Source organism: Tamandua tetradactyla, chromosome 16 (assembly GCF_023851605.1).
Source record: "Tamandua tetradactyla isolate mTamTet1 chromosome 16, mTamTet1.pri, whole genome shotgun sequence".
Taxonomy (NCBI): domain Eukaryota; kingdom Metazoa; phylum Chordata; class Mammalia; order Pilosa; family Myrmecophagidae; genus Tamandua; species Tamandua tetradactyla.
The window spans coordinates 44,706,777-44,733,345 of record NC_135342.1 but is presented as its reverse complement, the minus strand read 5'-3'; the positions used below and the strand labels follow the sequence as shown (position 1 = coordinate 44,733,345).

Below are 26,569 nucleotides of genomic sequence, written 5' to 3'. Positions count from 1 at the left end.
CATCTGATGGTATGTCTGGGACAGGTATGTCTGATTGGTGAAGCCTAAAACATGTGACAATTCCCTGGCTGCAAAGGAGGCTGGAAAAGTGAATGAATGGCAGACAGGCTTTGCCTCAGAAAGTAGAGAATTCTCCAAACATGGAAGGGAATCCAAATGTAGGACAGCCAAAAGGGTTGACAAACATATGTTATAGCTGGATGGAGATGGGTTTTTGACACTGGAAGATCCTGACAGCATGTGCTTTTAATATGTTCCAAATTTTGTATGAAATAAGATGGAGGCATTTTCGAGAGAATGTGCTAAGTATTTAACAAATATATCTTATATGATCCTCATAATGGCCCAATAGGGGTAGAAACTATTATCCCCATTTACAGATGAGGAAACTGGGTCTTGGAGATGGTCCTGCAAGGATGAGATGGAATCTTCTCACTCCAAGAACAGTGGCATGGGATGTTTCCCAATGTAGCCCGGCTCCCGGCTTGAAACCTTACTGGGATTCAGATGAACCTGGAAAATCGGTGGTGGGTATGTGGGCAGCTGCAGAAGTCTTTTTTCTGGAAGACTCAGGAAAGAGGCTATCCTGAGAAAGGGGACCAGGTAGGATGAGCTGATTAAGGAAGAAAACCCTGGGTGCTGGGGAAAGAATTAGGATTCTGAATATGATGGGTCAGGGGAAGACTGTGGCTGAGACCAGTCTCCTGGCATGGCCTTGAGATTAGTGTCAGAGTCCTGGCAGCAGGTAAGCCGAAGGTATAGACAAAAAAACACAAAAAACAAAAAAATCACCTAAAACTTCACACAGGAGGTCGGACCACAGGTGCCTTTGCTTTGGGACCCATCTAGCAGGTGGGCATCCCATCTTTCCCCACTTCTGCGCAGACCGCCATGAAGCTTTGCACCATGAAGCTCTAATACATTGACAGTGGGGCACAGGGCAGTGGTTGCACCCAACAGGAGACCTGCTTGGAAACAAATGGGAGAGTTCCCCTGAGAATTCTCCAAAAGACTTGGATAGGAAGAGATTTACACAAGGAGAGAGGTCCTGTGGTAGCAAGTAGGCACAAAAGACAATGAAGCGTGACATCTTAATGTCAGTGTGAACTCCATTGGTGTCCCAGGCTGAGGAGTCAAGGGAAAATATACTGGGTGTCTTCTGTTTGCCTCTCCAGATCCCTTCTCCATCTTTCCATCCCCTGTTTTGGGCCACAGGGGCTGAGATGTGGGGACTTCTTCACTGGGTTCCCTTGCCTTTGGCTTCTGGTCAGACTCAACCAATGAGAAGCACACGCAGGAGGAGGTGAAAGGAAGCCAGGGTATTTGTGCCCCTGCTGTCTTCTAAAGAGTCCCACCGACTGACTGTATCGCTCCCTGGTCCCCTGGCCAAGGTCACAGCTCCCACCAGGTGGCTACCTCCATGTAGCCCTCTATCTCCAGGTTCTATTAACTACCCCCTCTCCTTGATATTTCAGGCCTGGGGCAGGCTACAGTGCACCACTCTCACTAGCGTCAGGGGGTTCTCCATCCCACATGGGTTTCCTACACCCTGTCCATATCTTTGATTACACCCTCCTCTTAACTCCCAGATTGAGTGGGCTACCTGTTTCCAGCCAGGACTTTAACTGATATGAGGAAATATGGATTCCACTAAAAGATCCTCTGCTTCATAATTAGAGGAGGCAATATCATAAAGAGTTGGCATCATCTTTTATTTTTATTGTTTTCAAACAGTCAGGTACACCTGCACCAGATCATTGTTGAAGTTTTTGTAGACCCCCAGCTCCTGGTAATCTTGTGCAGTTCCCATTGTCACTTTTGGGTCCAGTCCAATTGGCCTTAGATCTGTCATTGTTGGAGAAAAATGTCATAAACCAGGAAGTTCCTACAAATCACCAAGAGAAAATGTCATGGAAACAGCTATTCCAGGGGTGAAAAATAGTCAAGAAAGCCTAATCCTTTAAGGCACCAAGAACGATGTGTAGGCCTAGCTATGGACAGGGCTTTCTGGTATACCTGGAGTTGAGCTGTGCATGAAGAGTGGACACCTGCTGTTTCTCCAGTGACCCAGCCGTTGACCCTCATTTGACCCAGCTGCAATTAACCCAGGCTCAGATGAGCTAGATGCAGTGTCTCCCCACCCCCTCACCTCCCAACCCCCAATCTGACCCACAGTTCTGCAGCCTGGATCAAACTCTGAGGAGTCTGAGTTTGGCCTAACAGGACAGGGAGTGGAGGGAACAGGACTGCTCCCTACCCACCTTCCACCCCAGTCAGGGAGGAGGGACCGGGAACACACTCCAGAATCAATAAGCTCACATTCATTGGGCCTATTTTTAGGACAACAAATATGCCCACTCCAGGCTCCCAGAAGACGGACTCACTGCAGCTCTGAATCTCCTCCCCTGGCAAAGGCCAAGAGCCCAGGCCAGCTTTTCCTATCACATCTCCAACTCTGGCCATGTATCTCTCAGGGGAATGTTCTGATCCTCTGATTGACAGTCCGGGTAGCCTGATTTGGGGACTACTAACTTCCAAAGACAGTGTCCCAGGGCAGGAGCCATTGGGCTGGACCCTACCTCCAAGCAGGGCACACGTGTAACAGCTGGATGTCTTTGGGATCTTAGTCCTGGCCTTAAAAAGAGATCATGTGCTCCAGCAGCCAAGGCTGAGCTTCCACCTGCTCGGAGATTTTTGCCCATCAGTTGTGTCAACTAAGCAAGGACAGGAGCTAGAGCCAAGACAGGAGTAATCTAAAAGAAAAAGAGAGATTGATTTTTGACTGAGGGACGTGCCATAGGGGCTCTGTGCACGGCTATGCGAGCTGTGCTCTGCACAACTGCAGGAGGCGCCGTTCACCGCCTGGTCATCAGAGACGGGTATCGCCACTGTGATGATTTTTCTGGCAGATGGCAGTAATTAATGGAGGAAGGGCCACTTGTCCCTAATTCATCCATTTCAGCAGAACCCAGGCCAACTCCTGAGATGCCAGATCAGAAAGACTGTTAGAAATGCAGTGATGGAAAATGTTCCCTTCTTCAGCTCTTGAAAGAGGTGTGACTCCTACCCTGGGGGCCCCATGCCACCGTGGGTCTTCTGATGTGGCCTTCCCTTCTCCCTCTCCCCTTATCCCCCACTGTCTCCCAGTGCCCCACGCAGACACAAACAGGCCTCAGGACACCACTCCATAAATTCTCATTTCATTGGGGGCCTAGCAGATAATAATTTAAAGAACTAGTCACTGCTTGCAATTAAGCACAGAGAAAATAGATCAGGCCCATAATTTATGTCTGTGCAAGGTTGGGCTGGATTCGTAATTAATGTTTGCTCCCTTTAATGAAATACTCCAAAGGTCTGCACTTCTGTCATTCATGAAGGTAATTTTTCAATTGATTAGTAAAATAATACTTGAAAAGTAAATGCACCTGCTTCTTCTCCGAAATGTCTCAGTCAACCGGACACACTGGTTGGAACGCTAAAAAAATACCAGCCCAATCCAGAGGAGACCAGGCTCCCACACCATCAGCATTCCAAGCGCCCGGGAAGAAGGCAAGACGAAAAAGTAATTAGAGCAGCCGCAGTGACCAGAATCCCTGGGTGGCCCGGGCTGCTGAGCAGCTGCGGCCATCCTGTCTGCTGTGGAAGGGTCAGGTTCCAGGGGGAAGAAGGGGAGCCGGAGACAGGCACACCAGAGACCCCAACATTCTGGTTTTTACAGCCCAGGAGCCCAGTAGGGAGCCGTGCCCAGTTTGGAGTGGGATTGGCTAGGGCACGGGGCGGAGGACAAAGCACGGAATAGATACTGTTCCTGAAGCTTCACTGTCCAAGGGTAATGGGTTCCTGTTAAAGGCTATTTAAAACAGAGATCCACGTTTTTACATAACTGGTGGATAAAAGGTTTGGCTGCACCTACTCTTGAAAACTGAAACTAAAAGTTATGCAAATGATTTCATTTTACCTCCTATGAAATAAAAATATATGTAATAAATGCACCGCAGTGTTCACTCTTTGAATGAATAAAGTGAGAATTGAGTGTTGATCTTTTTCAGTTACGTTTTGGTCAAAATTGTGTACCGTCCTTTCCCTTGTGTTAGGTTTCTTCACAGTATAGTCACAAAGAGAGTGATTTGGGCAAAACTATCCTAAGCCTCTATCAGTTTTCCAAAAGTCCATTCTGAATCTGTACAGGATTTGATTATCAATTACTGAACAGAAAACCCTTCTTCTGATGTGATTCTGGCAGGTCCTAAATTGCTGATGGCCTGAGGTAGGAGTCCGGGACCTCTCCAATATCACATTCACAGACTTTGAGAGCTCCTGCATCTTTAGGAACGTCTGCTATTTCTCTTTGCAGCCAGTTACATTTTTAAAGTCAAATGTTTGCCAAAAAAAAAAAAAAAAATTGTTTGACTAAAGCAATGGGGTGTCACTAGTGACAAGAAGGCTCTTCAAGGCAGACTGGTTTGTTAAGGGGTCAGTTCATTAGTAAACGTTTCCATCCGGGCTGGCGACGCAGCCTTATCTGTGCAACTTCGCGCCTGTGGGGTCCGATAACGAGGACTCTCGTGGGCATGTTTCCTGAACTCTCTGGACAAGTTATTTGGGCTGAATCTTAAAAGAAGGTCATTTAAGATTTTCATGGCGATCAACAGAAATGCAAAAGCTGATTTAAGCAGAAAGGGAATTACAAAAAATATGTCGGAAAAGTCACAGACTCACTGTAAGAGGTGGGAATGGAAGGTGGGAAAGGGGCAGGTGCAAAAGAGGCCAGTGGCCATGGGGCGCTCTACCACACTCAGTCCAGGGGGAGGTCCCTGTCCCACCACGCGATACCAGACGCCACAGCTCAAACCACGTTCTGCCAGCACTGGGCGGTGGCACTGCCGACGCAGCTCGATCTGGCTTCCTTTTGTCACTCTTCCTAGTTTAAATTGGTGGCAGATGCAGCTCATTGGTCAGGTCTAGGGCACGTGTCTCTGCCCGCACTGCAAAGCGGGAGACAGGAGAGTGTCGGCCACGTGGGTGTGAGGTGGGCTCTGCCCCCCAAGCCTCACATACAGGGGACTCCTCCAAAGGCAGGAGGGTGCTAGGTCTCCCCCAAGGAGAGAGTGAGAGAGAGCCTCTGCAGGTGGGATCCATTTCAAACATTCCCTAATCCTCCTGTCTCTGACATTCATTGAGCCCCTGTTGGACCAAGCTCTCTCACACACATCCTGTCCCTTAACTTTCCTTTGTGAAACAGGATTATGATCCCAATTTCCAGACAAGGAGACTGAGGCCCAGTCAGACAGATTAAAGCTCCCAAGTTAAGATTTGAAGTCTGTGTGGTTTGTAATTTAGTTGTTGTTCTTCATTCTAGTACTTCTGTCCCTAAAGACATTCTTGAAGAAGGGTCCTTGGAGGGTGGGGTCAGTTCCATGCCTGATCTTGTGTTCACTGGAGAGGAACCCAGGATTCTGGGTGCCTGTCTCACCCTTTGGCCATCAAATTCATAGCTGATTTCCTGGCACCTCACAGAGATGCAGGCGTGTCATCAGAGCTCGGTAAATAACTTTTCTCATTTTTGAGACACATGAGGAAAATGATAGCTCCAGTGCTACGATAAGTGTTAGCTATTACTATTTTATCTAGATTTTAGACCTGGAATTACAGCCAACCTCAGCTAATTCTCTGTCCCCCTTTTCGGCCCCCATTTCCCTCTTCTGTAAGATGGGAAGACGAGGCTGTATCAGAAGTTGCAACCTGTGGCTCTTTCCTGTGATTCAGCCACAGGGAAATTCTGCTTGGCCTGCGTGGGCCCTGGGCCTCCACCTCTCCCACGGTCTCCCCGGCCGTTCACCTTGGCACCAGGACGGTTGTTTGTTCTTACACCTCTCAAAAAATGGGAAAGCCAGAGACAGGCCAACAGGGCTGCACATTTACAAATGAAATGAGGGTCGGGATTTGTGTTCCCACCTAGTTATCTCCCTCACTTTGTACAAGGCCTGCCCAGCCCCTCCAGACCCTGAGTGCACGGAGTCAGCCAGCCGGGACACGCTCTGACCCGTCCAGTACAAGGCCACCAGCCACCTTAGATTTAAGTCCATTAACATTTCAGTTCCTCAGTCACCACGTTTCAAGTGCTCAAAAGTTACTACCGGTGGTGGCAGGCAGGCAGTGCAGGATCACAGAGCGAATGCACAGCGGCAGAAGGTTCTCGGGGACAGAGCTGCCCTCCACCACTGCAGCACCCCCTGCGGTAAAGCTCCCGCGGGCTGCCCGCCTGTCCCTTTCAACCGAGTAGCCGGCCTGGTGCTGGCTGCCGAGCTGCCGGGGCAGAGTGACCCAGGCCTGGGCCCTCCTTCCCCACGCCCTCTGGGGCCCGCCACCTCCCCCTTCCCAGATGAGACTAATCTACATCCGTAGCGCCTTTTCTTCACAGAACAATGAGGAGCAGCCTGGGGAAATGGCTGCATCTCCTTTACCAGTGAGTCCCCTAATAGGTGGAAATGCTTGATTATTTCAAATGAATATAATTACAAAATCCTCTACTTAGAGTAATGCTCCTCCTTTGTGGGAGCAGACATCTCCTTTCTCTCCTTTTCTCCTCCTCAGAGGCACTTTGCTGCTTTGAAAAGTGAAATTCAGTGGTTCGGGCAGGCAGGACAGCCGCACCTCACTCTGCAGAGGGCAGAACAACTTTGGAGCCACGAGGTCCAGGGCTGCTCCTTCTCGGGGTCACAGGATGCTCTAAGAGGAAAACCACCAGACCCCGAGGCTCCCAGAACATTCTCCACTCATGTGCTGACCCCAAGTCTTACCTTCCCACAATCCTCTGGCTGCTGCCCCTCTCCAGCCACCGCAGCTCTCCATGCCCTTGTGCCTCCCTGTTCTCCGGGGAGCCATCTCTGTCCACCCCAGCCCCCAGGGTCCCCCCACCCCCACCTCACCCAACTGCAAAGTCCATGCCCTCTGCTGACTTGCAGCATCCAATAAATACCCTTGATTATGTTATTGCGATGGCAGCACAGGCTGTGGGATCAGACTGGAGTTGAGTTCGAATGCTGACACTCCTGGGTGGCAAATTAATCACTTTCTCTGAGCCTTAATTTCTCCCCCCTTTAAAAAGGAGGTGTTATCCACCATTCATAGCAACACCTCTGCATATGTACCAGGAGAATCTGCCCCCGGGGCCTTAGTGATGGGCCCAAAGATGGGCCGAGACTCCTTTTCTGGATGTTTGGTCTTGGAACAAAAGAGCTCCATGTGGTAGTGAGGTGTCCAGTGCTCTACAGCCTTGTTCTCAGCAGAAGAGAACACTGGCAAAGCAGGAATGAGCAAGAAAAAAGCCAAACACACAGAGGAGCCAGCCGTCAGCCTGCGAGCCGATGCAGGGGCCGCGGCAGTTCTGTTCACTCCTGTCTGCCCAGGTCCTGACAAGGCACCCAGCCCAGAGCAGGTGCTCTGGGAGTGCACATTGCCTGGTTGAGAAAATGGGAAACTCATGGTCCTTTGTCCTAAGGCAAAGACGTATCTCTGTCCTTCCACCCAGTTGAATGTGTAGTCCAACTCAGAAGCAACCCTTTTCAGCCTCAGCTAGGTTGCCTTCAGCTTTTGTCACTTGCGACCCCTGGAGCTCTAACAGTGTGGCTTCATGGAGCCCCCAGGCCTTTCCCACCTTGTGCCAACAAATAAATGTGCACGAGGGTGAGGTAGGGTCTTATGAGCTTCCGTCCACCCTTCATCTTCCTAGTTTAAATAAAATAAAAGTGATGCAGGAACTTAGCAGAGCCTTGCTGCAATACCGAGGCAGAATTCAGAGCCCTGGGCAAATGGTAATGGCTTTCTCCAGGGCAAGCTCTCATTCTCCAGCCTCCTGAGACCATCCTGTTTCCACGGTTGACATCTTTCCCTTTCTTCTGCTCACACCAAAGGCAATTTGCCCTCTGAATGGTGTCATTTGCTTCCCCCACCAGAGCAACCCTCCTCGGGAGAAGACGTGGGCTCCAGCAAGATGCAAGCCTTGCTACCGCGTTCAATGACACAGCTGAGCGAGAAGCACTGTTCCCTCAGCCCTGCCACCTCACCTCATTCCAGCAGATTCAAGGTTTCCTCCTTCTGATTCCAAGTGCTTTTTTGGATCAAGGACATCCTCAGTTTGGACTGACACCCCCCATTAACCTCATCTCTCTCTCTCCCAGGCACTCTCTGTGTGGACTCATTTCTTTCCTTTGCCATAGGCACCTCCCCACCATTGCAGAACCTTGCATACATGTTAAAATGTTCAGGCATGAAGGATGTCTTCTGCTGCTCTGGGGTAAAGTGCGGTTGAGCTTTACCACCAATTTTGCTTGAGGAATCTGAGGCAGTGTGATGTGGGAATGGATCTGAGTTCAGATCCTAATACCCAAGGTCAGTGACTGTTCAGCTACTAACACTGTCTGGGCCCCCATGTGGAAAGTTCTGGGAAGGTTGTCCTTCCCTCACCCTCCATTATCTGGCAGACCTGCGTGTGAGGCACCACCTGAAATCAAGGAGGACTTCCTGGAGGAGTGGTCATTTTTCCCAGCAAGCAGCAAGTAGGATTTGAATACTCTTGGACGGGGGGAGTTTGGAGGGAGAAAGGAAGCGTGCACACAGGTGAAAGGAACACCATGAACAAAATGAGGGAAGCACCTTCCTCAGCAGAGATGTCAAGTCCAAGAACCAGAGATTGTCTTTCACCCCAATTTTTATTGTCAGCAAACTGCAACTAGCTGACCAGGAGAGCTGATGAATTATCATTCATTGTTTCATTCATTCATTCATTCATTCAGCACCTAGTTATTGAGCCAGGCCCTGATCTTGGTACTAACAATACAGAGGTGAACAAACAGACACTAAACAAAGAAATAAGACAATATCTGAACCGGAATCTGTGCTGAGGTGGGTGAGAGGGAAGGTGGGGGGTAGCCAGAGGGGGCGTTCTCTGAGGAGGGGGCATTTGAACCAAGATCTAAATGCAAGAAGGAGCCAGCATCCTCAGAGGGGGTAGAAGAAGAGAATATTCCAGGCAGAAGGAAGAGCCGGTTAAATCTGGAAAAAGGAACAGCTGAGTACGGTGGGCCACTGGAGCACGTGGGCAGAGGTGAGAGAAGCAGGTCAGAGGTCACAGGTCAAGGGGTCTTGCAGGCCTGGCCAAGGGGTTTTGAATTCTATCTTCTGTCTCCACCCTGATGAGGAAATAAATGATTCTGAAAGTTATGGAAGCACACGTCTCCACCTAGAAAAGGGCTCGGTAAACAAACAGGGGTCTCCCCTTGTGTTTGTACAGATCACAAGCTAAGAATGGTTTGGACATTTTTAAATGGTTGTTATGTAATTACCAAGACAAAATCCTTGATTATGCCTCTTGACCTGCAAAGTCTAAAACATGTACAATCTTGCTCTTTCCAGAAAAAGTTTGCTGATCCCTGGCCTAGAATGATAAGCGATTCCTCTCTAGGAATGTACAAATATGTTTACAACCACAAGGGGGAAAAATGTTCCTCTCTTCCAGGAAGAAAAATACAATAATGAATGAATATTTGGTAAAAAATGCCATCTTCATCAATATCCTCATCAACTTTCCAACATGCTTTGTGGGTGCAGAGAAGAATTGTGGGCCTCTTCCTATTTCATCCCATGTCTCCCAACAACTTTTTACCCTCCATCTCCCAGTTCCTGGAAATCCAATTTCCTATTTACAACCATGCTTATTAAAAGCAAGACAGTGGAGACCGCCCAAAGATCTATTTTTATCATAACTGTTTGTAATGGTTAAACCTCAACAACTTAAACACTCCATACAAAATAATGCATCTTCAATAAACTGAAATATTAACCAATCATATGTAATGGTTCATTTCGAACAAATGCAGAGCTCAAAGTCCTTGGGGCATCATAGAAATTGAAAACCGTATTGACGGACTGGTCAGCCCTCAAATTATGCTGCAAGAGGATGAAAAAGCATAGGAAAAGTTCTCATTATGGCTCTCTGACATTAATTTGAGCATTTTTATATGTGTGTCCTATTAAGCACTTTAAGTGCTTTTTGATAATTGTGCTTTGTAGTTTTTACAGCACTTCAGCCTATTCCCAGTTCAATTTCCTCTTTTATCCGATGTTTGAAATATTGATTTCTGACAGATAAAAGCAAACCTTATAATCTCAGCAGCGAGCAATAAGTGAGTGGGACGAGGCTTCAGAATGCATCGGGGAATGGTCATATTTGAAACAGTCTTTGTTTTATTACATTTCGTCAACAGAATTTACTTACTGCTTGCTGATATTTATGTAAAAAGCCCGGCCGCTGAGAGGGCTGCAATATTGCCAATTTCAGCTCTACTTTTTGCATTTAGTAAGATAAAAGAAGCCTCTCCCTTGGAGCCCAGTGATTGTAGTGGCTTAAACTGCTGTCAGGCGGCTCCAAGTAACTGTGATTTATCTTCTTCAGATTGTGCCGTGTCGTGGCTGCAAACTTTCCTTTCAGTTTTGCATTAAAAAACTGACAGCCCATCAGGACGTTTAGAGAGGCCCCTTCCGGACTTCACGCTGGCCCCAGCGGAGCCCCCTGCTCTGGGAGAAGCGCAGAGAAGCGCGGGTTTCTTTTCTAAGCTGGAAGTGGCCTCAGCGATCACACTGTCCACCTGTCCCAAAGCGCGGCCTGGGGACCCCCAACGGCACTGAGATTATTCCAGGTGCTGCACAAACAGTTTTTTTTTTTTTTTTGGTCTATTTTAATGGTACTTTTCACCAACTCATTCAGTTCAACCATTGCTTATTGGGCAGTGCTCTGGGCTCTGGGGGTATATGCTGAAAAGGGTGGCAATTGCCTTACTCTAAGGATTATCACATTCTAGAGCCAGTTCTCGAAAGCTGGGGGGAAGCGGACATTGGGCAATGGCTGGACACACTTCTGGTTGTCACAGCCATGGGTATCTGGCTGGCAGAGGCCAGGAATGCGGCTCAGCATCCTACAGTGCAGCCAGCAGTCCCACAACAAAGAACCATCAGCCCAAACGTCAGTGATGCTGAGGTTGAGAAACCCTGACTGGGTGGAAAGAGACAATCTATAGGGCAAGGAAAAGGCAGGAAGTAATAAAGGCAGTTAAAACAACAAGAGACTAGAAAGTAGGTGATAAGGCTTCCCTGGGAAGTCACATTTACCTGAAATCTAGTGACAAGGACCCTGCCATGAGAAGATGTGAGGAAAGGATGCTACAGGTGAAGGGAAGAGCCCGGGCAAAGGTGAGACGGCAGGGGTAGGCTCAGCTGTTTGGAGAACAAAGAGAAGGCCAAGGAGGCTGGGGCCAAGCACCCCCACAGGGTTTAGCCAAGGTGGGAGGCGCAGGCTGGAACAGCAGGTAGAGAACAGATGGAGGAGCAGGGATGTGAGTTTGAGGCAGTATTGGCAGAATTTGCAGACGGAATGTGGTATAAGAAAGAGACCAGGGATTCAAGAATGTTGCTGGTTTGGTCAACGACAGGTTTATTTTAATATGCATTAGACACATTGCTTAAGATGAAGATAAAGTAGTTAAGCAAAGAAAGTAAAAGCATTACGCAGAGAATCATTAAGATGATGCATACATGCAATAACAATTGTGAAGGCAGCAAGTGAGTGAGTAGAGTTTGGGATGAGGAAGCAGAAACTAGAACACTAGAATCAAATTCATTTCCCCGTAGCCTAGGGGGTAAGAGCATGGGCTCTAGAGTCAGGGCTTGTTTTTCTCTAGAATTTTAGAAGACAGTCCAGGGACCCACCAAGCTCCACCCAAACACCATGCTTAATTGCAGCCTCCCTTGGACCCTGTGGCCTGATGCCTGAAATCCTCTCACGGGCCCACGCTGTTATTCATTTAACAAATATTTGTTGGGCACCTCCTACATGCTGGTCCCTGTACTGCACATTGGAGACACAGCAGAGAGCAAAACAAAGTGAATGCATGGCTGCCTTTACCATCTGCTTAGAAGTCTCTGGTCCCTGGAAGGCTAACCACAAACCTAACAACTGTGGACCAAAGGGTAATAGCAATCAGGATTGGCTAAGTTATGTTGCAGTTATGAAAACAGAAAATCTCACTGGCTTGCACAACAAAAGCTTAATTTCTCATTCGCTGTTCATGTCCATTGCAGGGCAGCCAGGCTCTGCTCCAGGAGCCAGGTGGCTGGAGCAGCCAGCATCTGGAGCAATGCTAGTCATGGGGACAGAGGTGGATCCTAATTCTCCCATACCTGACACCCATCACAGTTTCCATTTTATGGCCAAAGGGAGTCGTATGACTACACCTGAGTTCAAGAGGGTAGGAAAGAAAAACTAAACATCCCAGATCAGCCCTAATGTCCAGCACAGCACTCCATTCCATGACAGGAGAAATGAAGGTTTGAGATGAGGGGATGGCAGAGTGAGGCCCTCTGCCCTGGAAAGGCTTCCTCGAACCTCTGAGCTGCAGAGCTGAGGGCCAGGGTCTCAATCTGGAGGCCCATAGGCAGCACCCAGCTCATGGCACACTTGGCTTGATTTATGTAGTGTTGATTGGTTTTTAATTAGCTACCAATATTTTTAAATGGGGAGATTTTGCATAAAAATCCAATTTATGGCTTCTCTTTACAAAATCAGAAGAACTGGTATGGTAGACTGACTTATGCACACCCCCCTCCCCCCAACAAAAGGCATGTTCTGAATTTTAATCAGCATTCCTGTGAGTGTGAATGAGTGTGAAGCCAATGTAAATGGGACCTTTTGAAGAGGTTATCATTAGTAAGGTGTGGTCCAACTGAATCAGGCTGGGCCTTAATCCATTTCACTGGAGGCCTTAAAAAGAAAAGAAACCAGAAGCTAGAAGTTGGAGAAGACCACACAGGAAGAAGTCAGAATTCAGCGGAAACCGGAAGAGCACAAGGAGAAAGAGATCAGCATGTGATGGGATACAGAGATGCAAGCCAAGGTACCCCAGGAATTGCAGCAACCTAGCACCAGAACACTAGAGTCACTGGGGAGAAAGAGAGGCCTTATCAACACCTGGATTTCCAGCCCCCAAAACTGGGGACCAAAAAATGCCCACTGTTTAAGCCAATGCATTGTTTGGTATTTGTCAGAGCAGCCTGGTAAACTAAGACAGCTAGCCACAGGGGGGTTGTCATCCCACAAGGCAGCCACCATGGTATGCCTCTCATCACCCTTTTACATGACCTGTCCAGCCCTTAAGCTTTTTTAACCCCAGGCCTAATTCATTACACAGATGGAGGAAACTGAGGCACAGAAATCTGCTCAGATTACAGGTCAATTCGCAGCAGGCTCAAGACCATAAACTAGTCTGGTGTCTGGCTTCAGAGGTTGTTGGAAAAGAAGAGGCTGAGAAAAGTGTGTGTGTGATGGGGGGACGAAGTGCTGGAGGCAGGAGAAGCAGGGTGGGCCGTGCAGATGGTTCTAGCAACTTTGTCATCCCGGCATGTATCTCTGTGATGCTCCGTCTCCCCAGGCATCGAGCAGAGCATCACTGGCCCCAACCAGCCATGCCCAGAGTACCCCAGGTTCCACATAAGACAGTGACAGCTTCAACCCCAAACCTGTTCAAGAATTGCCTGCAAACCAGAACCAGACATGCTTAGAATTTCAAAGGGGATCATTAGCATTTTCCATACTGGCCTGGTTATTTACAATTCATTTGGAGAAGTAACCTCAAGACTGGGTTCCTCGTGGAAGTGGCCTAAGGGTAAATCTACTGAGGAACGGAAGGGGGAACTGTGGTATACACGTACAACGAACTACTGAGCGGCTGTAGGAAGAATGAAGTTGTGAAGCAGGCAACTAGTGAATGAACCTTGAGGACAGTATGTGGAGGGAAATGGCTGAAACAAAAAGACAAATATTCTTATGCCGCACTCATATGGACAAACTATAATATACAAACTCGGAGAACTGAAGTCAAGAGCATGGGTTATCAGGTTAAGGCCCATTGTAAATGTCCCTAGATCGTAAATTCTTACAGCAGTCATATATATTCCAGAGTTGTAACTACTATTTCTAAATTCTGAGATGCTGAGCTATTTGTGTATAATCTGGTCGTTTCCTGGAACTTTGGGTATCTGTGTGACACCTGAGACTCAGCTAGGGTTCTGCAGCTACAAAAGTCAACATTACCCCATATAGCAACTGTTACAAACACTGAAAACATGCTCAGACTTCTATTAGAGATATGAATGAAGCTGATCTGGATAGGACTAAGGTAGATCAGACTAGGGTAAAGGATGATACTGACTATATATATTTATTTTTTTTTTGGCATGGGCAGGTACCGGAAATTGAACCTGGTCTCCAGCATGACAAGTGAGAATTCTTACACTGAGCCACTGTTGCATCTATTGACTGTATTTTAAAACTTCAACTTCTGTTTGAGACCAAAGGAAGGGATGTTTATTTGGTGCAAAATTTATATTTTTGGTAGCGCATTATCTAATTTAATTTGTACAGTCAGTTTATTTGAATACCGTAATTACATGGAATCTTGACTAGGGAGTGAGATCTTGTTGGTTTGTACAGGTTAGGATGATGCCCCAGCATCACTGGGTTGAGAAAGCCTTCTTGACCAAAAGGGGGAAGAGAAAAATGAGACAAAATAAAGTTTCAGTGGCTGAGAGATTTCAAACAGAGTTGAGAGTTTTTCCTGGAGGTTATTCTTATGCGTTATATAGACATCTCTTTCTAGTTTATTGTAGTGGCTGGAGGGAAGTACCTGAAACTGTAGAACTGTGTTCCAGGAGACTTGCTTCTTGAAGATGTGTGTATAACTATATAGCTTTTACAATGTGACTGTGTGATTGTGAAAACCTTGTGACTGTTGCTCCTTTTATCCAGGGTATGGACAGATGAGTAAAAAAATAAAGACAATGAATAAATAAATAAGGGGGCAGATAAGGGGTAAAAAAAAAATTGGGTAAATTACAATACTAGTGATCAATGAGGGGGAGGGGTAAGGAGAGTGGGATGTATGGGTTTTTTCTTTTTTCTTTTTATCTCTTTTTTTGGAGTGATGCACATGTTCTGAAAAAGATCATGGTGATGAATTCACAATTATATGATGATATTGTGAGCCACTGATTGTATACTTTGGATGGGCTGCATGGTACATGAAGATATCTCAGTAAAAATTTAAAAAATAAAAGACTGGGTTCCTCAATAATCCCTCAAAACAGAAACCACTGGCAAGAAAAACAGGGAGAGGGGAGGAGAGAGAGCCTGTATAAGTCCTGCTTCTCTTGCACCTTTGTACCTGCCTGGTGAGGGAGGCCTCCATAACTTCCACATGACAGAGAGGGAAACTGAGGCTGCGAGAGATTCTACGATGTCCCCAAGCTCATAGGAGTAGGTCCACATCAATGGCCGGGCAGCCCATCAGATAAGCTAGGCCAGTACACCTGACCATTGCCTATAAAGGTGTGACATCATGTTTATCTTAAAGTTCTGGAAGTTCTGGAAGCTCTTGTAAGCAAACAGTACAGAAGCCACCAATGCTGCAACCCACTCTACACCAAAAACAGGTGCAAACTCGATGGTGGAGTAGGAGGCACCTGGAAAAGAGAGGGAAGAAATCTGCCCCATCCTCTAAGACTGTACCACCTATCAGGACTTAGAGGAAGGAAAGTTCAAGTGCAGAAAATGATGGACCCTAGTGTGCCCCTGTGGCCTCCCAAATGTCCGCCCTCCTCACTGTCTCCAAACAGGCTCCCTGAAGGTTTGCTTGCTGATGACTTCAAGGCTGATTTCACAAGACCACTGCTCCCGGAGGGCTACAGGCCCCTGTTCCCTGCTGTTCTCAAAAGAAAGGGAAGTTTAGCTGTGAATAAAAGAAGGTTGATAATGTTGATGTGTTACGAAATTGGTCATTGCTTCTTCTTCTTCATCCTTGCAGTACCAGTCTTACAAATAAGATATTTTTAAATTCAGAATCTGTAGTTTAATTTTTTTTGACAGTTGCATAGTTTTTTCAAGTTACTTATATTCGATGCAAGTGAGAAACATTTATCTTTTACAGTAGTTGTAGAAAGCTTCCTTTTTAAAAATAAATCAATTTAAATCATAAAGGGAGACAACATAAAGAATACTAAAAAGTGACTATCAGTACAGGGCAGAGATGGCAAAAGGGGTGGAGGTGGGACCCAAAATACAGCCTAATCCAGAGAACTAATCTCTAATATGGGGATTCTTAAGAACCCTAACGGGACCCTTGAGTTGCTTGAGAACTGGTATTATGTCTTATTCCTTGTTGAATCCTCAGTGCCGAGTGCATAGCATGTACGCAAAATTGCATGATTAAAGGACTGGATGGATGAAGGATTTAAAGATACTAAAACAGAGGTATCAGCAACGTAACAAGCAGGGTGCTCTGAGTTGAATTTTGTTCCCCAAAAAGATATATCGAAGTCCTAAACGTCAGTACCTCTGAAGGTGGCTGTATGTGTATAACAATTGTTGTGTATAACAATTACCACATAACCTGTGAAGGTCATTGCAATTGGGATTAATTAAATTAACAGAGGAGAAGATGGCCATGCAAAGGTGGAGGCAAGATGGGAATGATGTTCTACAAACCAAGGAAAGCCAAGGATTGCAGCAAAAAACAGGAGCTGCAAGAGGCAAGAAAAGATTCTCTTCTACAGGTTTCATGGGAGCATGGCCCTGCTGACAACTTGATTTCAGACTTCCCTCCTCCAGAATGACAAGAGAATACATTTCTGTTTTAAGACACTCAGTTTGTGATATTTTATTTTGGCAGCCTGAGGAAATGAAGGGGGTAAGGGAAGAGTTTGAGCCATACCAAGAATGATAGATTCCTGGCAATTACATTGTCACTCTGGATTCCAAGACCATGATAGACATCACTAATCAATCACGCCTCCAATTTCCCCTGATCCAGAATGCAGTCTCAGAATCCTTCTTAACACAGCACTCCAGGCATCTTATTAGAATTAGCATACAAGATGAACTCTGCCCTCCTTTCTTCTACTTTCAGTCCTAGGTTTGGTTTCTGGAGGAATAGGATATCCTCTTCTTCAGGTCTTCCCGTTAGTCATTTGAAGGTAATTCTCTGTTCCCTTATCTTTCCTCTCGTGCCCTTTTGCCACATCAAATCCACATTCAGTTAATGTTTGTGCATATAAAACATTAAAGGCATCCAGTGAAGGCAACTTAGGAAGAGCTCAGTCTGATTATTGGACCTAGCCCACATTTATATGTCATTTGACCCACACAATGGCTTTTAAATTATTTGAATTGGAAAATATCACATGAAAATCCGAATTTCCTAAGTCTCTTGAAATCAGGTGAGTGGCACTGCCAGACCCACATCCCCACACAGAACAATTGGTTGGTGGAAGATGCAGCTGCGCCTGTAAGCAGGGCTTCTGGTTCCACCCTTAGCCTTGTTTTCATTGCCATCTGTTCTCATATCTGCACTGCTGCGTTGCTTATGGAAGAGAAAGACTCCCCTACCCTGCTCATCAGGATAAAGGTCCATGTGCTATGTGATTTTCTTATACTAGATCTGTCTCACTCATATGAACTCTCTGGCCCCTGGAACCAATGGAATAAATGTTATTAATTTCAAATATATGCAGAGTTGATACACAGCTAATAATTACCGCATAACTTTATCAGATAAAAAAATACTGAAATAATTCTGTTCTGCAGGATTCATTATCACTGACCTGAGCCCCTGACACCCGCTGCAGCGGTCAGGAGGTTAACCCCTGGCAGTCTGCTCGATGCCTCTTCTGATTGGTGAGTGCCCTAGCCAAACCAGTTGCAACATATTCTGTGTATCACCCCCGTAAGCATTCAACAGTTATCCGACTTTGGATTCCCCCAGAAGCAGACCCGAGACAAAGATCTGAGTGCAGATCATAAATTGTGGAGGCATGTTAAGGGGCAAAAGGAAGAGAGCAGGGAGGTGAGACCAGGAAGAGAAGGAAAGTACCACCATGGGGTGTGTCGATGGGGAGGTCACCGCTGCGGGCAACAGAAGCACAATCCTGCGGGGGACTTCTCGGAGGCTGTGTGCTGCACACCCCAGAGCTCCAACGGAGGAGGTCACAAGCTGGGGATTTCCCCACCAGCTCGGCCAGGGCTCAGCTGAGAAAGCCCAAAGGCAGAGAGGCGCAGGTGCTTCGCAGGAAGCTGGAGCAGGCAGTGAACCATGAGGGCCCAGGGGAAGGGCCCCGCCGTGACAGGGTCTACTGCGACAGCAACATCCAGTTAGGCTGTAACCGAGAAATCAGGATTTACGGGATGATTTTGATTACTGAATCATTATATAGATATTCCTTTCTGCTTTCTGGTATATTGGAGTGGACAGAGGGAAATACCTAAATTGTAATCCAGCTGCCTTGATCTCTGATAACAATTGTATAGCCCTTATCTTCTGCCCCTGTGATTGTAAGAGCCTTGTGACTAACCTTCACTTGTACCCATTTATCCAATTTTTCAACTTTAGAGTCCTGTAATCACTAAAGACAGCCCCTAATGTCTACTAATGAAGGGTCTTGGGCCAGCCCAGAACTAACCCACCCCAAGTCCAAAGTTATCTTGATAATTGGGAATGGATCTAACTAAAATGGGCCCGCTTGACATGTTCAGTAGCTCAGACTTTAACCTGCAAGTCACCTATACCTCATTCTGCCATTGTCTTACATACGTTCTGTGACTAAGCATGTAATCAATCTGTGCATGCCTAATAATTAGATCACCTCCATTTGCATCATTTTGGACCACTGTGCTCATTATCCTAAATCTGCCCATCTTTTCTCTAATAAAACTATATGAATCACTGCAGTTTGGGGAGACAGATTTTGGGTGGATAGACCATCTGCTCTCCTACTACATGCCTAGTAATAAACTCTTTCTCTCTTTGAAACTCCAGTGTCTCAGAAATTGGTTATTGAGCACATCAGGCAAAAGAATCCATAACCTTTGTCCAGTAGCAAGGTTTTGCTGGGCACAGCAAAACTGTTTTCCAGGTGGGTGGGCATTCCTGAATCTGAAGGTCTCCTGAAAGCAGACTCCAGCTGAGTTTTTTCCCCAGATGGGCTTATACAACTGAAATTCCATAACTCTCTGACTCCTGGAATGCCTACTTAAAGGAGATTTCAGGATTTTCCTGGAAAAGGGAATTGATAGTGGAGAAACTTTCAACATTCTAAGAAAATTTGGCTCACCAAGATACCATCGACTCATTGCTGGCTTCCTACTAATCTAACCATCTTCAAATTCCCCTTTGCAATTACTGCAATCAAGTTATTATCAATCATACTATCAATTGCTTGCCCCACTCTAGGATGTAGGTTAAATATTCTTGTGTCGGTGGGATGCTGCATCCTAGATTTCATTGAAATCTAATGACTTTCATCTTCAAAGAAACCGTTTGGATCTAGTGCTCCGCCCCCACCCCTGCTGGTTTAATTACAGCACTTCACACATTCTGCATTCTGAAGATAAACACTCTGTTCAGTATTATCCCAGTGAGATGCTTTTCGAGGGGTAATGCTACTAAAGTGCCTACTCCAGTGAGACAGTGGCTCATCTCCCCACCCTTATGGACATGGATCTGCCAGGAAGCCTCAGTGTCCCCCCAGCAGTGATCTCCCTCTGTGTGCCAGGTCCCAGGCATGTGCTCCACCAGCCAGAGCCTGCAGTGACCTGTGTTGCAAATAACATCAGGTCATAATTAGGCATGTCTGAAAAATGGAACATTTGGGCTTTTCTTCCCAAAGCATTTTCATATGTTTAATGCTTCCCCAATGTTCCGAGCGCTTACTCAACATTAATTTAACAGATCTCTATAGAATGTCCATCACATGCCAGGTGCTGGACACACAGCAGTGAACAAGGCAGACACGAAGGACCCCAACTGTACAACTTCGACAATCTGGGGAGAGGCAGACCATGATAAACAAGCAGATCCAATTATAAAACAATCACAAATTAGGATTAATGAAAGGGAGAAAAAGAGAGGCCCAAAGTGGAGAAACAGAGAAAGGAAACTCGTTGAGGTGGTGTGGCAGAGAAGGAGTGCCAGTTTAGGTCTTCCAGGCGCAGACATCAAGGCAGGTGTGGATGTGCAAGAAATTTATTGGCGGGACACCTGTGAAGCATAAAGGAGAAAGGAGCAGGAGGCAGCAGGAGAAGCTTCAGACTGCGATGCATGCCTGACACCTTGGAGAGGAGAGAGAAAGAGAGATTGGGTACAAATAGTCTCTGATTGCAATGGAATTCTGAGAAATAGTCTCAAATTATGAAGGATTGGCTCAGGTTAATGGGACGTTCCTGGACAAAGGGGACTATCTGCTTGGGCAGGAATGTTCTGCTCTCCCACCTCCAATATATGATAAACAGACTAGGCACAACCTGGAAAAAAGGAAGACTCATCCTGGTGGAACATCCTGGTGGATCTTAAGGTGTGGCAGCTGGCAGCTGCTCCCCGCACCAGGTTCTCTTGAAAGGAGAGCTGTGTGAGGTCATTCCATGGCCACCACAGTCCACCCCTTGACTGAACACCTTGGCATATTTAGGGAATAACTCTTCCATGGTTCCTGATGGGAAACATAGAAGAGGAAAGTTAGTGGGGTAAACTAGAGCCCCTATTGCCACAGTTGCCCCTATTGCACAGTTGGTCTCAGGATCATAAATGGCATTCATCCTCTCCCTCCTCCACTCTCCACTAAATTCCTCTCACCCTCAACTATCACCACGGCAGGTCTTGAAGGTTTACCGGGCATGTGACCCTAGCCTACATTACTGAGAAGTCTGGGCCCTTGGAATCGCACATTTCTCAAGTTGGGGTTGTTGCACATGTCCATTCACAGTTACAATGGGGCACTCTAGTGGATCACCTGGGTTCACACATATTCCTCTCTATCCCCATTGTGGAGCAGCAACCCTAGCTGTTCTTGATGATGGCCATCATGATGACTTCCGACCTGCTGGTCCCTGAACACAAAGTGTCCAAAGTACCCTGGGGCAGCCATAGCTTTTAGCTCAATGGAATTCTTGCTGTGTCCCCTGGCAAGTGTTAAAACTAGAAGCTTTAAACCTGACAGAGTTCAGAGTTGAGAGGATGGAAAGCACAAAGTTCTCCAGTGGGTCATTGAGAGTGATGATAAATGGAGCTATTGCTACTTCTACCCTTTGGTTCCTAGACATATGTATTTTTCCCATTGCGGAAACAGTGCCATATAGAGATGGCTATTGTAATGCACACATTGCATCTTGGAGGAAGGCACCCCATCCTTGTTGCAAGTTGCCACTTTGGTAGTGCTTTTAGGAGACCATTCTAGCATTCTATGAGGTCAACTGTTTCTAGATTGTCAGATACAGCCAGTACACCCTAAGGTCATAGGCACACTCCTACTCCTCCTTCACTATGAAATTGGTCTCCTGGACTGATGTTATGTTGTGTGGGATTCCATGCTTGTGGTTCTAGCATTCCTTAACTACCTGGACAGTGTACTGATTGAGACTTTGCAGACAGAAAAGGCAGATCCATACCCAGAATAGACAGCTACCCTTATAAAGTTGAATACAGTCAATTTGCCACCAAATGCCTCATTAGCCTCCTTGAGAAATAGTTCACTATCAGGGGCTCAGTGTTGGTCTACAATTCTGATCACCTACACATTCAGTGGCAAAAGTAGCTAAATCAGCCCTTCTAAATGCAAGTACATGATGTTGGACCCATGCTAACTTCTATCTCTTCTACCAAACCCATTCTATTTATTCATCCATCCTGCTGGCTCTAGGGGGATAATCATAAAACTGATCAAAGTCAACTGGCTGAGTCACTTTCTTTACTTCATTGCTCAGTGTATCTTCTGTGGTGGATAAATTATAATGGGAGTAATGTGAATACATTCTTCACAGTTCATGCCCACTCCTATATGCCTATCCACATGCCTCTACCCAGACCTCCTTGACTCCAATTCTCTGACTCTTTTACTTCCAGGACCCCGGCCAGTCAGTCAGATAACAAGTCTCCTTCCAGGAATCTATAAATTCTGACCCCAGGCACTTCTTGTTCCTTTGAGAGGTATTTTTACTGGGTACAGAATTCTAGGTTGACAATTTTTTTCTTTTCATTCTTTAAATTCCTTGCTCCATTGCTTCCCATTTGCAGCAAGAAATCTACTACAATCTTTAACTTCCTCTGAATACAATATATCTTTTTCTGTCTCACTACCTTGAAGCTATTTTCTTTATCATTGACTTTGAGTAGTTTGATTATGATGTGCTTTGCTGTGATTTGTCCTGTTTCTTATGCTTCAGTTTTTTTGAGCTTCTTGGATCTGGGAGTTCATAGTTTTCATCAAATTTGGAATTTTTTTCAGCTATCATTTGTTCAGAAACATTTTTGGGGGGGTGCAAGCATAGTTCAGTGGTAGAATTCTCACCTGCCATGTGGGAGACCTGGGTTCGATTCCCAGCCCATGCACTTCCCAAACAAACAAACCAAAAACCAAACAAACAAAAGTTCAACAAATGGTGCTGCAATTAAGGGATACTAACATGAAAAAGAATGAAATGTGATCCCCACCATACAGCATACAAAAAAAAAAAAACATTTCCTGTGTATTCTTCTCTCATCTCTTCTGTGTATTGTATCCAATGCCCCATGAATCTTGAGGTTTTCCAATCTGGCTGGTGGAGATAGGCACTATTCCTGATCCTGTTTGAGCATGGGGTAAAGTTCTCTTTAATCTTTTCACATGGTCTTTTTTTCCATCCTTGGGCAATTTCTTCATATAATATACTGATTGGCTTTCTGCTAACTACTCAAAGAAGACCCTGCATGGGGTTGAGAGCTTTCTTTCTGAGCACATCTCTCCTTTCCATTACTCTGTCCTTCAAATTTCAGTCACCTTTATTCCCCAGACTTCAGCTCTGTGTCATCAACTGAGGACTCCACCTGGGTTTCCCTCCCTATACCATGGCCTAAAAATTATCTCAAGGTAGTAAACTGGGTCAACAGTAGGACTCGCTTCATTTGAGTCCCATTTCTCAGGGATCTCTTTTTTTCATCACATGATGTCTTGAAAAATATTATTCCATCCATTTTGTCCATTTGGGGTTATTCCAGATAGAAGGATAAATCCAGTACTTCCTATTCCATCTTGACTGGAAAAAAAAGTTCTTCAGAACTGTTTCTCCATTTTTGCTTTCTTCTGCTTGTAGGCATTAAATAGCCCGCTTCTTGTCCACCTGAGTCTTTTGTCTCTAGGGACTCTGTTTTCTGGTATTCATCTCCTCAGTTTCCTGTAGTTCCAGTCACCAGAGCTGCACTACTGACCTTGCCTGTTGTTATGATAACTGTGGCCCTCTAACTTCTGAAGGTCTCTATTAAATCATCCCCACAGCTATAAGCAAGCCTTGCTCTGTTACCACCTCTCCTACCAGCAGCTATGATCTGCAGAGTAGAGCCAACACTGAACTTCTTAGTAAGCTGGAGCCTCTCTCACCAGGGCATTCTTGATGTTATTCGTGAATAATGTGTTTTCTGGGCCTTCCAAAGGAGCATAATCTTCTGGCAGTCTGCTCTTAATAATATCACGTGTCCAATTCCCTCAGTCTCTTCCTTCCTCTGACATCTGCTAGGGCATTTCTACTTCACTTCAGCATGGGTCATTGCTTGCTCCAGGCTTCTAAAAGCCTCCCTGGCAGTGACCTTTCCCTACATTCTGGAATCTTTGTCAAAGTATAAAATCCTGTGTTCCAAGAAAGTGCCCAATCCAATGAATTCTTGATTATTTAGTCTTATGTTCTGATCTCCTTAATCAAACACCCTATCCCATCCCAGGGGTGCTCTCCTGACTCCTGCCAGTATGTGTTTCTAATCATTGCAGCTCCATCAGAATGTAATCTATCTCCTCCCTTATCAGACCTGGCATGTCCTTAGCTGGTTTATACTCGGATGGTGTTAATTTATTTATATAGAAATTGAAGTATATCATACATACATAATAGAAGAGCACAAATCTTGAGTGGAGAGATGAATGAATTTTCCCGGAGTGTACCAGCACCCAGATTGAGATACAGAACAAGACTAGCCATCCAGAAGCCCCCCTCATGGCCCCTTCCTGTCACTGCTCTCCCTCCCAAGGACAACTAACGATCCTGACTTCTAACAACATAGATCAATTTTAGATCAATGCCCGGTTTTGAACATTATATAAGTAGAATCACACATTCTGATTTTGTCTGGCTTGTTTGACTCCACAGTGTTTGTGAATCTCATCTGTGTTGTTATGTGAGGTTAGAGTTCTCTCATTCACATTGCCATGTAGCATTTCACTGGATGACTATATCAATTCCTTTTACTGTTTATGGGCATTGGTTTCTTTCTAGTTTTGTGCTATTGTGAATAGCATTTCCATGAACATTCTTGTACATGTCTTTTGTGAACATATGAACACATTTGTGTTGGGTGTATACCTGTGAGTGGATTTGCTGGGCCATAGGGTAGATGTATGTATATCAACTAAACTTTTGAGACAAACTGATGAATGAGACTCCTCCCTGACTATAGCCCCATATTGAGGACAATGGGTGATAAATACACCATATTCTATAGATACAGAGTGTGCAGGTCACACCCCCTCAGAATCCCTTAAGAGATGGCCAAATAGGTCCTATGAGCTTATCCCCAGCACTCACTCCAGTCTACACAAGAAGAAGAAGAGCAAAAATTTGAGAAAAATATGAGGAAATAAGAAAGTCATCTGTTTTGAGTGTTGTCAGCCCAGGCAGAGAGCACCATGACTTGTGGGAAGCAAAGAAAAAGGATGGGACGTGGCAGCTCACCAGCCACTAAGTCATGGGAGGTTTCCCCAGACTGGGTGCAGAGAGCTGCTTGTTCCCCTGCCCACCTTGGCTGGTTGCTTGCTGAGCTAGAGAATCTGTGAGTCCCACCCCATTGCTTACAGTGATAAGAGAAGAACAAGATGAGAACTAACTTGGGAGTGTGAGCTTGGGAGTCAGCAGCACATGCCAGGCTGAGTTCCTTCTAGAAGCAGACCCTGAGATGAGGAATTGACTGCAAACAGTTTTGAGAGGTGATCCCAGGAAGCACTGGTAGGGAAGTGGGGAAATAAGAGAGGGATGGACAAGAACCAAAACAGGGTGCATTAGTGAGCAGGCTGCTGCTGTGGACAACTGGGGCTCAAGCTCATTGAGGACTATATTGAACACACACCATATCCCACCTTGGGGCAAGGAGGTTGGGGTATTTCATCTTAGGTTGAGGGCTGCTCCCAGGGATAGCACCTTTTCTGGCACATTGAGCCAGACCACAGCCAGAGAATGCCCTCAGGAAAATTCACAAATCCTGGCCATATAAATCACGGAGGGGCTACAGCTGGGCTACCTGCGTGTGCATACAGACTAGTGCCTGCTTCTCACCTTGAGAACTTTGGAGTCAGGAAGTCGGTAGGACAATCTAAGTGGCAAGGTGGGGAGAGAAGGCAGCAGCAGACACCCTGAACCTCCTCAGTGTTGTGTAGCAAGAGTGTGTGAGTTTCCTGTGAGCCAAATATATGCCAGGAAGGTAGCTGGGCTCAAGATGTCTTGATGGTACCATGTTTGGCAGGTTGTGGGTTATCCCCTCCCATGAAGAAGAAAAGCAAAAGGAAGGTTCCAGCAAGTCAGTCAGCCATCAGGCAGCCCATATTCAGAAACCCTGTCAACACAGTGGTCTCTCCTGAGAAAACCACGAAGCCCCTGAGGGAGTCAGCACGAGGTGCCACGTGCTGATGGTATTGATGGCTTTTTACAGAAGGCCAGTGAGCATATTTGTCCTCTCACCCCAGGGCTCCAACACAGGAGATGGAATACCCAGAAACAGCAGACAAAAGGGGAATGAAGAAGGAAGAATGCCAGACAGACTGTACTCCTCACCCTTCCACACTACAGCTCAGATCAGGCTGAGACCAGGGGAGGCAAAGTGATGGGAAATAGCTGCAAGACTGAATTTTAATAGAAACCAAGCTGTACATTTTAATATCTGAAAATGAGTCTTAATTACTAAAATTGACAGGAAAGCTAAACAATCTGCCTGAGATATTGACAAAAGATGGGGGAAGGAAGTTGCGGCAGATTGAAGGCAGTAGTGGATGAAGACTGATTCATAAATCAGTAACACTTTGGTTCTGCCTCTCTATCCCTCTGTCTGGAATGGTGTGTCCTTCAGCCCACCCAAAGCAGAATCCATTCTTTCCATCTGACATAGGCTTTTCAGCCAGGCATCACTCCTTATGGGGAATTACACTTCCCTCCCATCTTAGAAGCCCTTCTTTATTCATGTTTCAGATGGGGTTTGTTATGGTTTGGGTTCTGTGTCAACTTGACCAGGTGATGATGAGCAGTTATTTAGTCACGAGCAAGTACTGGCCTAACCATTACTGCAAGGATATTTTATGGCTGCTTAATAAACCAGAAGGCTGATTTTTTAAATCATCAGCAAGTTGATTGAATCCATGGCTGAGTACATCTGCAGTAGGCCAAGGGGAGTGTCTTTTGCAATTAATG

General features: G+C 46.0%; 1 long non-coding RNA gene across 1 annotated transcript in view; it reads right to left on the bottom strand.

The window, feature by feature from the left end:
- Nucleotides 1-1,703: 1,703 nt before the first annotated feature.
- Nucleotides 1,704-26,569, bottom strand: part of LOC143660290 (uncharacterized) — a 39,781-nt gene continuing 14,915 nt past the window's right edge. Inside the window, exons 3-4 of the long non-coding RNA XR_013163920.1 lie at nt 2,580-2,753; nt 1,704-1,885 (exon numbers count right to left, since the gene is read on the bottom strand). This is a non-coding gene — a long non-coding RNA (uncharacterized LOC143660290). The remainder of the gene's footprint in view (nt 1,886-2,579; nt 2,754-26,569) is intronic.